Consider the following 15,514-nt stretch of genomic DNA (forward strand, 5'->3'; position numbering starts at 1 on the left):
TCCCACATGGGGTTCCCTGCATGGAGCCTGCTTCTCTCTCTGCCTCTCTCTCTCTCCCTCTCTCTGTGTCGCTCATGAATGAATAAATGAAATCTTAAAAAATAAAATAAAATAAAAAACAAAAGCCCTGCCGTTGCCGCATGTTGAGGACAGTCCTGGAATAACACTTATTCCAGAGCTCCCCACTGGGTTGCCAGGCATTTGAAGGGCCTGCATGCAGCTTGAGTTTTCCCTCTGCTCGGTTCTGCTTATGCCCTCTTCCTTTTACAGGCATTGAGCTGTCATAAACACCTTGCACCCCAAACTTGTTATCAGCATGTGCTTCTGGAGAACCTAACCTGTAATAGTTGGTACAGGAATGGTCCATGAAAGCAGGTGATAAGGTATGGTTTGGAGCTAGATGACTTATCACAAGACTCCCCATAAATGGAGGTGGAGCACAGACATCCCCTGGGGTGAGGTGGTGGCCTAACTGTTAATTCGCCTGTTGGTGAAGTGGTGCGAGATGCACTGGTAGACATAGGAGATGTTTCAGAGGAATGGAGTTGATAGAACTGTGTGGATAAATGTATAGGATAGCTTTACTAAACCCTACTGATGGTCTCCAGAAACATATGGACCATCATGGATCAGTAACAGGCGACTAAAAGGCTGGTGTGAAAGCCAGCAGGCTTCTTCCTTACATAGAAGTACTAACCTCTTTCAGTTGAGGGCAGACAAACATTTCTGTCATGTCAAGGTCAAGACCCTGGCGAGAAAAGCATAGGACTCTGACATGGAATAGAGACACTTATGTGGCCACTCCAGCATATTGTAAGTTCACAGACTCTGCTGAACCTTCAGAGCACATGTAAGTGGCTCAGCTCTGCTAGTAAGAGCTAGAGTTCTCCTTGTGTTGGAGAACGGTGAAAGGGCCTATCTACCAAAGGCTACAGGTACCTCTAAGAGCAGCCCTTACCTTCCTTTCCTTGGCTTGAAATTAAGGTTAAGTCACAACATAACTCAGCTGAGGATATGATAGGCCTGATAGGGGAGGAAAGGGACCATCCCTCGGAGGGCCACCTGCTAAATGGAGTCCTGACCAAGATTCAGCTTACAGTAAGTCTACCTGAGTGCCACCACTACCAGTGGACATATCCACCCATCCCTACCGCAGCTCCCTACCCTCTTGATTCATAGTTTCTTAAGAATAGGACCAGTGTCTTTAAATTCCCCCTTACTGCCTGGCATGATGCTTGGCACTTATCATGGGGTAGGTACTTAATAACTACCCATTGCATTAAGGCTTTTCTTGACCATTCAAGAAAACTGGATGGGATCCATACCTCCTTCCAATGCTTAGAGTTTCTAACGTTTATTCTGCACATCTGGAGTTTTAACTTATATTACCCTTACTATTTTTTAAAACTTTATTATTTTGGAATTATAGACTTAAAAGAAATTGCAAAATTAGTACAAAGGGGTCCTGCCCATCCCTTGTTCCCTTCATCCAGCTTCCCCAATGGTAGCATCTTATATAACTAAAGTATATTAACAAACCAGTAAATAGACATTACTACCATACTTTTTTATTAGACTCTAGAACTTGTTTGGATTTTACCAGTTTCTATGTGCACTTTTGTACATGTGTGTAGTTGTATTAAATTTTTATCAACCGTGGATATATATGTGTGACCACCACCACAGTCAGGATACAAACTCTACCATCACCCCCAAGGAGCTCCGTCAGCTACTCCTTCATGGTTGTAGCCTATCCTCATCCCTAATCCCTGGTGACTGTTCTCCATCTCTGTAATCTTGTCATATGAACATAAGCTTTCATTCTTAAATGAAAGGATAAACGCTCAGGAGTTTGATTGCTGGGTCATATGGTTAATGTGTTTAATTTTATTAGAAACTGCTAAACTGCTTTCCAGAATGGCTAGACCATTTCCATTTTTTACTGCTAGCGTCTGAGAGCTCCCCATCCTTGGAGCACTTGGTCAAGTCTGTATTTAGCTGTTGTAATAGGGTGTAGGAATGTCTCTAAGGGAATGTCATTGTGGGTTTAAAAAAAAAAAATATATATATATATATATATATATTTATTTATTTATTTTTTCGAAAGAGAGCATGCAAGTAGGGAGAGGGGTATGAGTGGCATGGGGTTGGGGGGGGCAGAGGAAGAGGGACAGTGAGAATCTTAAGTAGGCTCTATGCCCAGCACAGAGCCAGCATGGGCTTGATCTTACCACTCTGAGATCATGACCCGAGTTGAAACCAAGAGTAGGATGCTGAGCCACTGAGGCACCCCATCACAATAATTTTAATGTGCATTTCCCGATTTGTTAATGACATTGAACACTTTTCCATGCGCTTATTTTCCATCTGCATGTTCTCTTTGGTGAAATATCTGTTGAAGTCTTTTGTCCATCTTCTAATTGGATCCTTCATCTTCTGAGTATAAAGAGTTTTTTTTGTAAAAGAGTTATTTTTTTATTCTGGATAGAATTCCTTTATCAGAAATGTGATTTGCAAACATTTTCTCACATTCTGTGGCTTGTCTTTTCATCCTCTTAACGGAGTCTTTGGCAGAGAAAAACTTTAAGTTTTGATGAAGTTCACTGATTAGTTTTCTTTTATGGATTGTGATTTTGTTGTCAGATCTAAGAGGTCTTCACCTGACTCTAGTTAATGAGGATTTTCTCCCATGTTTCCTTCTAAAAGTTTTATATTTTATATTTAGGTCTCTGATCCATTTTTAATTTTTTTATAAGGTGTGAGATTTAGCTTGAGTTTTGTTCTTTTTGTTTATGAATGTTTAAGCAGTCATTCTAAGACCGTTTGTTGAATACTCTTATTTATTAATTTTTTCCACATAACTATCTTTTCACCACCTCAATAAATATTAAGACCAAAAATAGAGACCACATCTTTGCCTCTTGGCATTTTTTGTGAACTTAGAATTTCATTCATTCAACAGATATTAAATTTTTTAAAAGATTATTTATTTATTTGAGAGAGAGAGTGAGGGGAGGGGCAGAGGGAGAGGGAGAGAGGTAATCTCAAGCAGACTCCCTTCTGAGTGTGGAGTTCAACACAGAGCTCAGTCTCACGACCCAGAGATCATGACCTGAGCTGAGATCAAGAGTGGGATACTTAACCCACTGAGCCACCCAGGCACCCGACAAATATTAATTGAATACACATTATGTGCTGGAAATTAGGCTGGGTGCTTAGAATATATCTGTTGTCAAGGAGCTTATAACCTAGTGGAGGAGACTGACAATAAGCAATAAAAAAATTACCTAGTTAACATTGTGATGAAGTGCTCTGTAGGAAAAGAAAACCTTACAATGATATAGAACAGTGAGGAAAAAAAGCTGCCAGGGTGCCTGGGTGGCTCCGTGAGTTAAGCCTCTGCCTTCGGCTCAGGTCATGATCCCAGGGTCCTGATCAACCATTGAGCTCCCTGCTCGGCGGGGAGCATGCTTCTCTCTCTGCGTCTCCTTCCTGCTCTGCTCTTTCTTGTTATCTCTCTCTCAAATAAATAAATACAATCTTTAAAATATATATATATATATACATATTTATATTTTTTAAAAAGGTGGCTGCCAACATGGTTAGGGAGGTACACTCAGAAGAAAGTTATATCTAAGCTAAAACCTTGAGATCTGTGATATTGTGAACATGATGAAGCAAGAGGGGTGAGGAGAAGCCTTAACTATTGTTCTAGTCAGCTGCTCATCTCTACACCATCCAAATCTCATAGTGGAAAAGGTATTTGAAAATATTTACCATTTTATATTCTAAAGTTCAAAATGAGCTCAGGGCAACCCTCTCGGATCCCCTCCGTCTTTGGGAGCTTTGTATTCTGTCAGTCAGTAAATTCATTATCGCTCAATAAACCTTGCTTTGCTGCCCACCAAAAAAAAAAAAAAAAAGCTCAGCTTAGGAAGAACATGCAGGGGCATCCCTAGCATCAGCTTCCTTCATGATTGGTTGTCTGCAGCCCAGCATGGTTTTGTGGTTCCCCTTGGATTTTGGATGTTCATAAAACAAGCTGCCAGCTGCCTGCCTGCCATGTGGGTGAGGTTCTATGGGACAGGTGCCTTGCTGGGAGCTGGGTGGGCTGATAGGGTCCAACACAGCCAGACTGTGAGCCTCCTGGTTGGCTACCTGGAGCACTTCCCCAGGGCAGGGAGGGAAACCCTAACCACCAAACTACAAACTGCTCCTACTGGAAAATGAGAAAACAGGCAGGCAGGATTTCACAATCTCATCTATTCAGGGTTCTCAGCAGGCTTCCAAAGCCTACACCCTCCCTAGGCTCTGCCTTCGGCACCCAGATGTCCAGAAGCCTGGTGGCACTTAGCACATGCCTGGCACAGAGAGGCGACCTCCTACTTTTCCAGGGTGTTCTCAGCCCATGTGTGTTTTGGAGGGTACAGGAATCTGGGGAGTAAGTATCAAACAGATTCTTTTTCTCTTATGAGTATTGTTAGCCAGTAAGAACTTTTTTTTTTTTTTTTTTTTTTTTTTAAGTAGGCTCCATGCTCAGTGTGGAGCCCAGTGCAGGGTTTGAATCATGACCCTGAGATCAAGACCTGAGCTGAGATCAGGAGTTGGACACTTAACCGACCAGGCCCCCCTAGCCCATAAGAACTTTTAAGTAGGGCAGCCCCGGTGGCATAGCGGTTTGATGCTGCATGCAGCCTGGGGTGTGATCCTGGAGACCCGGGATCGAGTCCCACGTCGGGCATCCCTGCATGGAGCCTGTTTCTCCTCTGCCTGTGTCTCTGCCTCTCTCTCTCTCTCTGAATAAATAAAATCTTAAAATTAAAAAAAAAAAAAGAACTTTTAAGCAGAGACAAAAACTGTTGCTTTTAATATTAGAGGGCAATCATATTTTTGCTGGAGGACCTGGCAGGGTGGGGAGAAAACAGTGGAGTCCAAATGCCTTGGTCCTGGCCCTTTGGGAACATGACCTGCCAGCTCTGGAACTGGGGGTTCCTGTTCCAGCTCTGTGGTCTCTGGATGACTCCGTATGACCGCCTTGGTTACACAGGCTGAATCTCAATGAGCCCACTTAACTCATCACCTCTCCCTGGGCTTGTTCTGACATGAGTGGGCAGCCTTATCTCCTGGCATTTTGCCCCCCTGCCCTGACTCATTTCTCTGGGTATGTGTCCCCCAGTTTCTGAGCACAGCCTGGGGTGGGGGTCAGTCTCTTCTTGCACTTGACACTTTCCTCAGACTTGACATTTATTCCCTAATGCCTTCCTGTCTTGTCTGGCCCTAATGGCAGGCCCTTATCATCCTTGGAAACCAGAGACACTAGGATCCTGAGAATGGCTAGGGACGGGTGTGGTCTACAGGTTACCAGCTGTGTTCATGACACATCATCTGCCCATTTCCTTGTAGCCCCTCACTGCAGGGACTCTGGTCATGAGGATCCTACACTGGTGTACCTCCCAATGGCCTAGGTAGTACCCTAAGCCTCAAATAAGCTCAAGAGAATTGGCCTTAGGGGCTTCTGGGTGGCTTAATCAGTTAAGCGTCTGACTCTTGATTTCTGCTTAGGTCATGATCTCAGGGTCATGAGATCAAGCCCTGTGTTGGGCTCCTAGTTGGGTGTTAAGCCTGCTTCAGATTCTCTCTCTCTCTCTCCCCCTCTGCCTGCCCTCCCCCACCCCCACCGCTGTTGCCGCCACTGCTCCACTGAAGTGTGCTCTCTCTCTGAAAAAAAGAGAGATCATGACCTGAGCTAGTTAACATTGAGAGAGAGAGAGAATTGGACTTAGCACCAGACTACGTAGTTTCTAACCCTGATGCCATTACTTACCTGCTTTGTGACTTTGGATAAGTCACATGACCTTGCTGAGGTCTTCTTGTGTAAGAGGAATAATAATAACACCGCCCCTAAAGGACTATTTTAGAGATTAGATAGGGTAATGTATATAATATGCTTAGCACAGTGCCTTGTACATACTCATGAATGGTAGTCATCATCTTTGTCGTTCCTTTCAAAATGTCCTCATCTTGTGTTCTCCCTTAGGATTGGTCCTCCTGCTCAATAACAACTAGTAAATTAGCTAAGACATTAATAGGACCAGTAACAACAGCACATCTCTAGATACACTTTCTTTTGGTCAGACACTAAGCTTTTGGTACTTCACTTAATTCTTCTAACCCCTCTCTAAGATAGGTGGTGTATTGTGCCCATTTAAAGTAAGGAATGTGAGGCACAGAGAGGTCAAGTGAGTTGCCTGAGGATACACAGCTAGTGAATCACAGATCCAGGATTCAGACCCAGGGAATCTGGCTCCCAGTTACAGTCTTACTAACCTGGCGTATTTGATTTGCTTCCCCCAGAAAACATAGGACACTGAAAGAACCTGCCTCAGTCATGGAAGGAATGAGGGTCATTCTGGGTTGTTAGTGCTTTTCCTATCACCCCACGCAGGCAGCCACCATATCTGCTTAGTGTCTGGTGTGTCTATAGCGGCTCACTGTTGGCAAAGCATTTTGGGATTTGCAGGGCATTTTCATACACCTGCAAATTATCTGCCTCTACTAGCAATCAGGTGGGGCAGGCAGGAGAGAATAATTGTTATTTCTATTTTACAAGGCTCAAAAAGGTGAAGCAACTTGCCCAAGGTCATGCAGCTAACACCAAATTATAGGTCTTCAGTTTCTGGATATAGATTCTCTCTCTTATATTATCCTGCCTTTTGTTGATGTCACGACTGCATTCCTACAGCTAAAAACCATGATATGACAATAAAATCCTGGAACTAGAAGGTCTCTTAGAGCCATACATTTATGTTTGAATATGTTTGAACACCTCCAATGAAGGGAAACTCAGTACCTGTAATAGTTAACTAGACAGTGGGTTCTGATGGTATACAGGGTGGGGGTGGCCAGAGGCATGGCTGGCCTTGGAGATGTGTACCCCACAGTGAGGCCATGGGATTGAGCCTCTCTGAGGTATGCCCCTGCAGCCAGGCCCATGAGGCCTCTCTCTCTGTCCTGTCCCAGAGCCTCTCCATCCTTCCTCCCTAAAACCACATTCCCCTCCCTCGGAAGGGAGCCCTTTCTGCACAGACTGGTTAAGGTTTATTAGCCCTTAAAATTCCTTCAAGATGAGTTGGTATTTATTTCTCTGCAAAGCTTATGTAACTGTAAGAGGATACTGGGGCTGCCAAAGCTGTCTGTGGTTTGGATGGGGCTTGCAGTGGTTTTTTTCTGGGAGCTAAATATTATAATGAATGATCTCATACTATCATTTTCTTTGGAAGTGAGTTGTGCTTGTCCCAGTGATACCTGGAGCTACCTCCTAGGCCCCTGGTGTTTTGCTTCAGGCTCATCCTGTGGGTAGGGTAAAGAGGACAGGGAGAGCACAAATTCATTTCTTGAGGCAACTTGGGCACTTAGCTGCTTCAGGGAGGCTCAGATCTGGGTGGCTCATGGCGATTGGACTGCCGGGGAGATGAAGGGGAAGGCCAGCCTTCTGGCCACCATCTTTCCAATCTGAGCTTTTATAGAGGCAGACTGGGAACTTGGAACAGGAGCAGGGTTGGGAGGGTCCAGTTGCTGGGAAATCACAGGTCAGTGCTGAAGAGCTGTCAGAGCTGGGGCAGTCTTGTATTGGGAGCCTCCAGCTGCTGAATAAGAGATGCCATTTATGGAGCACTTACTGCACACCAGACACCAACTTAAGCCCTTGGCCTGTATTCACATGGGGGCAGATAAGGCCTTAGGTGGGAGGGTAGACTGTAATGAGGATGGCTTGGTCTTGTCCCAGTTCTACCACTTAGTGGCTAGGTGACATTGGGCCCTGGTATAACCTGCTTGCTATCATCTCTGAAAATGGGGGGATAACAGCTCTCCTGGTATGATTGTTAGGAAGAGTAAATGTGGTAATGCTGACAAGTCTTTAGCAAAGTGTCTGGCTCTAGGAAAGAGCTCAAAAAATGTTAGCAGTTACCATCATCATCATCTCATTTAAACCTCATAACAGCCGTATGGGGTGAGGACAACAGGCGTTGTCAGTGGGAATCAGATTTCTGAGGCTTGAGAGAGACCACAGGAAGGAAGGCTTGTTGGGAGCTTTGAAAGCCCTAGTCATGTGTCTTGAATTTATCTTATTTATTTATTTTTAAAAGATTTTATTTATTTATTCATGAGACATACACACACAGAGAGAGAGAGGCAGAGACACAGGCAGAGGGAGAAGCAGGCTCTGTGCAGGGAGCCCGATGTGGGACTCCATCCTGGGTCTCCAGGATCACGCCCTGCGCTGAAGGCGGTGCCAAACCTCTGAGCCACCTGGGCTGCCCTGTGTCTTGAATTTAGTGGGAAAATACTTATAAACCATCTACTGGGTGATTGTAGTGTGCTCGGGGACCTTAGATGCAGCCTAAGTAGATATGTTCCTACCTCTGGAAAGCCCAACCTGGTGGGCTAAGCATAGCAGGCAGAGTAAATCAAATGAGTCATTGTTAGTTATAAATGATAATAATTGCTATGAATGCTCTAGGTAAAGAGATGATTAATAATGGGGAGGTGGAATTCCTATTTTTAAGTGGTCACAGCAGGAATCATGGAGCAGGTGATATTTGAGCTCCTTCAGAAACAACGTATGACCTCAAATGGGACTCAGTCATCCGTCCTGATGGTCAAGGGGGAATTTGAGGCTCTGAGGCTTGAGTAAAGCCACACAAAGGCATTTCTGAAGACCGTGCTTGACTAGAATCTTGAGTAAACGTTCTGTTCCCCCATAGGAGGCTGGGAATAATTAACAATGAAGGGGCAAAGAGAAGAGCTTAATTAAAGAAAGAAGCAGATGGCTCTAGCCCATCAGGTTAGAGGTGCCATACATTCCTGTTCCCTGAGGGCATGCATGAGACTTGTTTTTCCTTGTTTATCCACTAGGTTTAGGATCTTCTTAAAATATCTAAGTGTCTGCAGCGAAGCAGGAGGCTGTGAATTTTTGTTTCACTTTTTTTGCAAAGCATTTTCAACCATTTAGTGCTCTCTCTTGGTCATCATAGCCACACTTAGCAGGTCCTGTGGGTTCTACTTTTAAAATATATTTTATTTTATTTATTTATTTATTTTTTAAATTTATTTTTTATTGGTGTTCAATTTACCAACATACAGAATAACCCCCAGTGCCCGTCACCCAGTCACTCCCACCCCTCGCCCTCCTCCCCTTCCACCACCCCTAGTTCGTTTCCCAGAGTTAGCAGTCTTTACGTTCTGTCTCCCTTTCTGATATTTCCCACACATTTCTTCTCCCTTCCCTTATATTCCCTTTCACTATTATTTATATTCCCCAAATGAATGAGAACATATAAGGTTTGTCCTTCTCCGATTGACTTACTTCACTCAGCATAATACCCTCCAGTTCCATCCACGTTGAAGCAAATGGTGGGTATTTGTCGTTTCTAATGGCTGAGGAATATTCCATTGTATACATAAACCACAGCTTCTTTATTCACTCATCTTTCGATGGACACCGAGGCTCCTTCCACAGTTTGGCTATTGTGGCCATTGCTGCTATAAACATCGGGGTGCAGGTGTCCCTGCGTTTCATTGCATCTGTATCTTTGGGGTAAATCCCCAACAGTGCAATTGCTGGGTCGTAGGGCAGGTCTATTTTTAGCTCTTTGAGGAACCTCCACACAGTTTTCCAGAGTGGCCGCACCAGTTCACATTCCCACCAACAGTGTAAGAGGGTTCCCTTTTCTCTGCATCCTCTCCAACATTTGTGGTTTCCTGCCTTAAAATATATTTTAAATTCAAATCCATCCTCTTCTCTCTAGCTTTATGCTCTTCCGACCCCATCCCGGGGTCATCTATATGAAAGGGATTATACTTCCTTTATTAAGGAGATATTTTCTGTTTACCTACTGTGTGCTTGACCATGTGCAGTGAACAGGTAGGAGACAAGACCTCTGCTCTCATGGAGCTTGGAGTGGGGTGGACAAACAAGAGATACAGCAACAGTAAACAGAATAATTTTGGCTAAGAGTCCGGTCCAAAGCCAAAGGGAGTGGAAAGATGGGCAGACAGAGCAGGCTTCTCCAAGGAGGTGATGTTTGACCTGAGACCCAGAGGCAAGAAGTCTGTTCTACACAGAAATAAAAGAAGAACATTCCTGGCAGAGAGAACAGAGAGTGCAAAAGCCTTGAGGTGGGGAAGTCTTGATATGCTTGAGGAACAGGCAGTGGCCACAGAATGTATAATGCTGTGAGCCAGAGGGAGGGTGGCTGGAGTTGAGGTGGGGGTAGTAGTTAGGAGACAGATCTTGAAGGGCTCTTGAGGTCATGATAGAGTTTGAAAGCCTTTGAAGCCTTTTAAGTTAAGCAGGGGAATGATGTGATTAGATTTGTATTTGAAAAGATCCCTTGGGGATCCCTGGGTGGCTCAGCAGTTTGGCACCTGCCTTCGGCCCAGGGTGTGATCCTGGTGTCCTGGGATCGAGTCCCACATTGGGCTCCCTGCGTGGAGCCTGCTTCTCCCTGTCTGTGTCTCTGCCTCTCTGTGTCTCTCATGAATAAATAAATAGAATCTTAAAAAAGAAAGAAAAGAAAAGATCACTTGAAATTTCTGGGCTTCATTTTCCCCATCTTTTATTTTATTTTATTTATTTATTTAAAAATATTTTATTCATTTATTCATGAGAGACACAGAGAGAGAGAGACAGAGACACAGGCAGAGGGGGAAGCAGGCTCCCCTCTGGGACTCGATCCATGGACTCCAGGATCATGCGCTGAGCTGAAGGCAGATGCCCAACTGCTGAGCCATCCAGGGGTCCCTTCCCCATCTTTTAAAATGGGCATAATAAAGCATATCTCCCAGGGTTACTGAAGGGATTAAAGGACATGGAAGCAATAAGGAAATTGATTAATATGAATCAAGTGTGCCAGAAATGTTAGGGCCACCTTAGAAGAGAGGAAGTTCTCTCCTTGGGAGGGGTTGGCTCCTAAAGGGTTAATCAAACCTGTCTTGGGGAAAGCAGTCCCATTCTGCTAATATAATGGTAAGGGATGCAATTCAGGCTGTTTATATTTTAGAGATTCTGTACTCCTATTAAGCAATCACCCTGTTTATGTCACTGCTAATTGAAGTAAATTGCTTTCTGCAATCAAATCGGGAAGTTCCTCTTTCCGATCATGAGGGGACTTGGACTCCGGTTCCTGACTTCCAGTATTTAGTCTGCTTTGAGACTTGCCCTTTAATTAATTGCATACATTCCACTGCTTTCCTTAAACATGCCTTTGGCTTGCTGTTGGGTTGGCCATGTGTTGATTTTGAAATTGCCCTCTGGGATGAGACATGTGTATCCTGTCTTGCCACCCCCACCCCCACCACAGCAGGTTTCCCACTGATGGAGCTAATGGGGAGTGGGCTCTGAGCAGATGTGACAGGTAGAGGTGAGCAGCAGGTATACCTGCTGGTGATGGAATGCTGTTGGTGCCACTTCCTGATGGACAGCTACTCCGGTGCAGTGGGACCAAGGCCCCCGTAAAATCAGCCTGGAGGCGTTCCTGTATTGGTGAGCTCAGGCTTCTGCTCTTCGTTCTTCTGCTCTACCTCTGTTCCTGTGAGTGGCACAGGAGGAAAGCAAGGGCAAGGCTGGCAGAAGATGTGCACCGTAGTGAACCCTGATTCTCCTGGCTGCCCTGCCACTACCACCATCACCACCATACACACACATACCCAGGCTTTGTCATGCACACAGGCCTGCATAGAATGGGAATCCTGGGGACCAAGGGCTGTGGGGGAGTTCAACACAAGACAGAGGTACAGAGGCTAGGGCTGGGGGCATGGAGCTTGGGTGGGAAGGACCTGACACTTAATTTAAGGAGGGAAGCAGTGAGTTCTAAGGCCTGTTGCCCAGCCCCATGGAGGGGTATCCCAGGGCCTGCTTCTAGACGTGGTGCGCAGAGGGTAGTGGGCCAGAACTGTCAGTTTGGATGCTGTTGGAAGTCCTTCTCCTAGCTTTTACAGGGAGCAGAGAAAATAGGCATAAAGCATCCCCCATTATTTTTCCTCTGTGCCAAAAGAAAATGAAGGGCGCCCGGATTCAGTCCCAGGTGAAGTATCCTGCCTGATGCACTCAGCTAGGACCAGTCAATCTCTCTCTCTCTCTATCTCCATGGTAATTTCTGCTTCTGGGACAGCACTGCATACCTTTTGCCCTAAAGTTGAGTTTCTGAGACTCTGCTGGGTCTGGAGATAAAGACTCAGATCAGATACATTCCTTGCCTGCTAAGGAGAATCAGTCAGGTAATCGGGTGCTCAGGACGCTAGCTATAGTAAGTGGCATGTATTGGGCACTTAACCACGAGCCAGGCACTGTGAAGTACTGTGCATACATTGACTCATTCAGACCTCACTACACACAGACACTGTGGGGACTCAGTATTTTGAGTCTGTAGATGGTAAAATTGAGGCAGAGTCCATTTTGGAAACCAGTGTGGTAGATTCTTAAGGTTTACCATACAACCCAGCAGTTTTACTCCAAGGTACATCCCCAAGAGAACTGAGACAATGTGTTCACACAAAAACTTAGACACAAATGTTGGTAGCAGCAGCACTATGTATACTAGCTCCAAACTAGAAACAACTCAAATGTCTAGCAACTGATGAATGGATAAAAATATACATATTGCATACAGTGGAATATTATTTGGCAATAAAAATGAATAGAGTTCTGGTATACGTTAAATGAAAGAAGCCAGACTCAAAAGGCCATATGTTGCATGATTTCACTTACATGAAATATCCAGAATGGCAAATCTGTGGAGACAGAAAGTAGATTAGGTGGTTGCCTGGGGCTAAGGGTAGGAATGAGGATTAACTGTTAATGGGCACAAGAGAAGTAATGAAATCATAGAAAAGTCCTAAAATTAGATTATAGTGATGGTTACACAAGTTGGTAAATTTACTAAAGATTATTAAATTGCACACTTAAAAGGGGCAAATTTTATGATATGTAAATTTTACTTTAATAAAGTTTTTTTTTTTTAATTGAGGCTAAAATCTCATAAACTGCCTGAAGGAACTGACAGTTACAGGGTCAGTTCAGATGAGATTCACAGGAGAGATTCAGATGTAGGCAGCCAGACCAGAGACCGATTCTTAACCAGTAGGCAGCACTGCTTCTGTGGGACAGCTTTTATCTCAGCCTAAGCAGAGGGAAGCTCACAGGCCTGGGAGGAGGCAGGCATTCTTGGAATGTTTTCTGGAAAAGGTGGCAACACTTGGTTTGTGTCTTGAGGTCTTTGCATAAATTCTTCACCAGGAAGCTTTCTGGGCTGCCATCTTTGACCCTGACTTCCTTTAAAGGGCTGAATCTCCTTGAGTAAACAGAAGTGTGAATGCCTGAAGGAGGAGGAGGACATCAGCTATCTTTCTTGCTGAGGAAAATCCACGATCCGGTGTTTAATGTGGCCTCTAGAGACGTACTTAGCTGGAGCTGCAGACAGGTAGATGACTCACGCTTTGCTCCTGCTGATGCGTGGGGGCTGAGCTTCCCATGGGCAGAGGCTGTCCTCTGCCCCTCTTCAGGCTGGCCAGAGGGAAATCTTCAGGCCTCTTGGGAATTCTTTTTGGAAGCTCCTTCCAGAAGTGTTTGAATTAAGGCCTAGAAGTCGAGGGAAACAAGAGCTTTAAACAGTCTTTCAAAAACCCTTCCGGTTTTGTCCTCTCTGACTTAGTCACAGTGGTGTCCAAAGAGCAGTGTGGTTTGGAGCCCTCCCCCACCCTGTGCAGGCAATAAGGGGGTGCATTGTCTGCAGAGAATGGAAAGTCAAGAATGAAACCGAGGCAAAGGACTGCTTGCCATACACCAGCAATTCTAAACAATGTCTGTGATAAAATATTCCTCCCCACTGGGGCAGACTATTCCTCTGCCCTGCCCTGGTATGCTACGGTTTGGTCAAGTCAATTTAGTGGCAGGTTACACAGATTCATTACAAGCTGGCTTAAACCAAAAAGATAATGTAGTGTAAGGAAGTGGGGTCTCTTATGGAGAAGCCTGTGGGCAGTGCCTCTTTCCTTTCTCCAGGACCCTATGACACACCTGTAACTTTTCTGTGTCAATGTCACTGTTCACTCTCTGGCTTTCTCAGGTTTACTGAAGTGACATGGCCTCAATTCCAGGAACTGGAAGAGACCTACAGTTCTATCTCCAAATTCCTGGGAGGTAGAATCTAATTGGAGCGGATTGGGTCAAGTCACCAGTCCTAACCCAGTGATTGAAGGGAAGGTATATTGAAAACCAGGCTTTTAGAACCCATGGGGGATTGTGTGCTGTCCAGTCACACCAAAACACATCTACTGTATTTATTTGGGTGTAGTTCGAGAGCAGCTGGACAGTTCTTCATTTGGGACTCCCATGAGCCTGAATGTTTATATACTCATTTCCTTATTTCCTTTTTCACTTGAGTTACCTGGAGTGGATTTTTATTTCTTGGAACAGGGCAGTCCTTGGCCAAAAAAAGAACCTAACTTGATGGGCAAAAAGGTGGCCACATAAAAAAGGCAAACATCCTTGGTTGTGAATAACGAATTGGTAGATTGGGGGCAGGTACCCTCTGAATGAAACACACATCTACATGTTCATGTTTCTCCTTTTGGAAAATGAGACATGTTACCACTGTGTCAAGACCAAAGGCAGGGCCATCTGTCTTCCCTTTTTTGTCCTGTTTCTTTTCCACAGATTTTCCATTCTCCCATGCAGACAATAGTCAATGAGGAATTCCCCAGTCTGGGTTTTTCTTTTTTTTTTTTTAAATTTTTTAAAATTTATTTATGATAGTCACACACAGAGAGAGAGAGGCAGAGACATAAGCAGGCTCCATGCGCCGGGAGCCTGACGTGGGATTCGATCCCGGGTCTCCAGGATCGCGCCCTGGGCCAAAGGCAGGCGCTAAACCCCTGCGCCACCCAGGGATCCCCCCCAGTCTGGGTTTTTCTAAGGGCCGGCAAGCTTCTCTCTCTGCTGGCTGGGGACTGAGTCCTTGATCGGCAGGTAAGAGTGTAGGCGCTAAGGGTCTCTTGCCATCAAAGGCACCCTGAGGGAGATACAGTAGGTGGAACCAGCATCCCCCAGAAAGCATTCTTACTAAATGTGTTTAATCTGAATACAATGCAGCTTCTCCTTCCAGTTTACAGAAATAAGAAGGATATGGGGACAATTTAAATGACATCACAAAGGAACAGACAAGGCAAGAATATGTAATGTTCAGTAAGATATCAGGTCTGGACTCTTCAAAAAGCCACAGTCATTTAAATAAAAAAATTAGGTGGATGGGAGTTCTAGATTAAGAGAGACTAAAAATATGCGATGACTGCATGCCGTGTACACTTTAATTGGTTCCTGGTTCAAATAAAGAACAAAAGTAAAAAGATATTTCAGGGAATACTAGAAAAATTTAGCTCTAAACTATTTTGCTTGATATTAGGAAATTGTTAATGTTCTTAGGTGTGATACTAGGCTGGTTATGAGAATGTCATT

This window comes from Canis lupus, chromosome 5 (genome assembly GCF_048164855.1).
Source record: "Canis lupus baileyi chromosome 5, mCanLup2.hap1, whole genome shotgun sequence".
NCBI classification, from domain to species: Eukaryota; Metazoa; Chordata; class Mammalia; order Carnivora; family Canidae; genus Canis; species Canis lupus.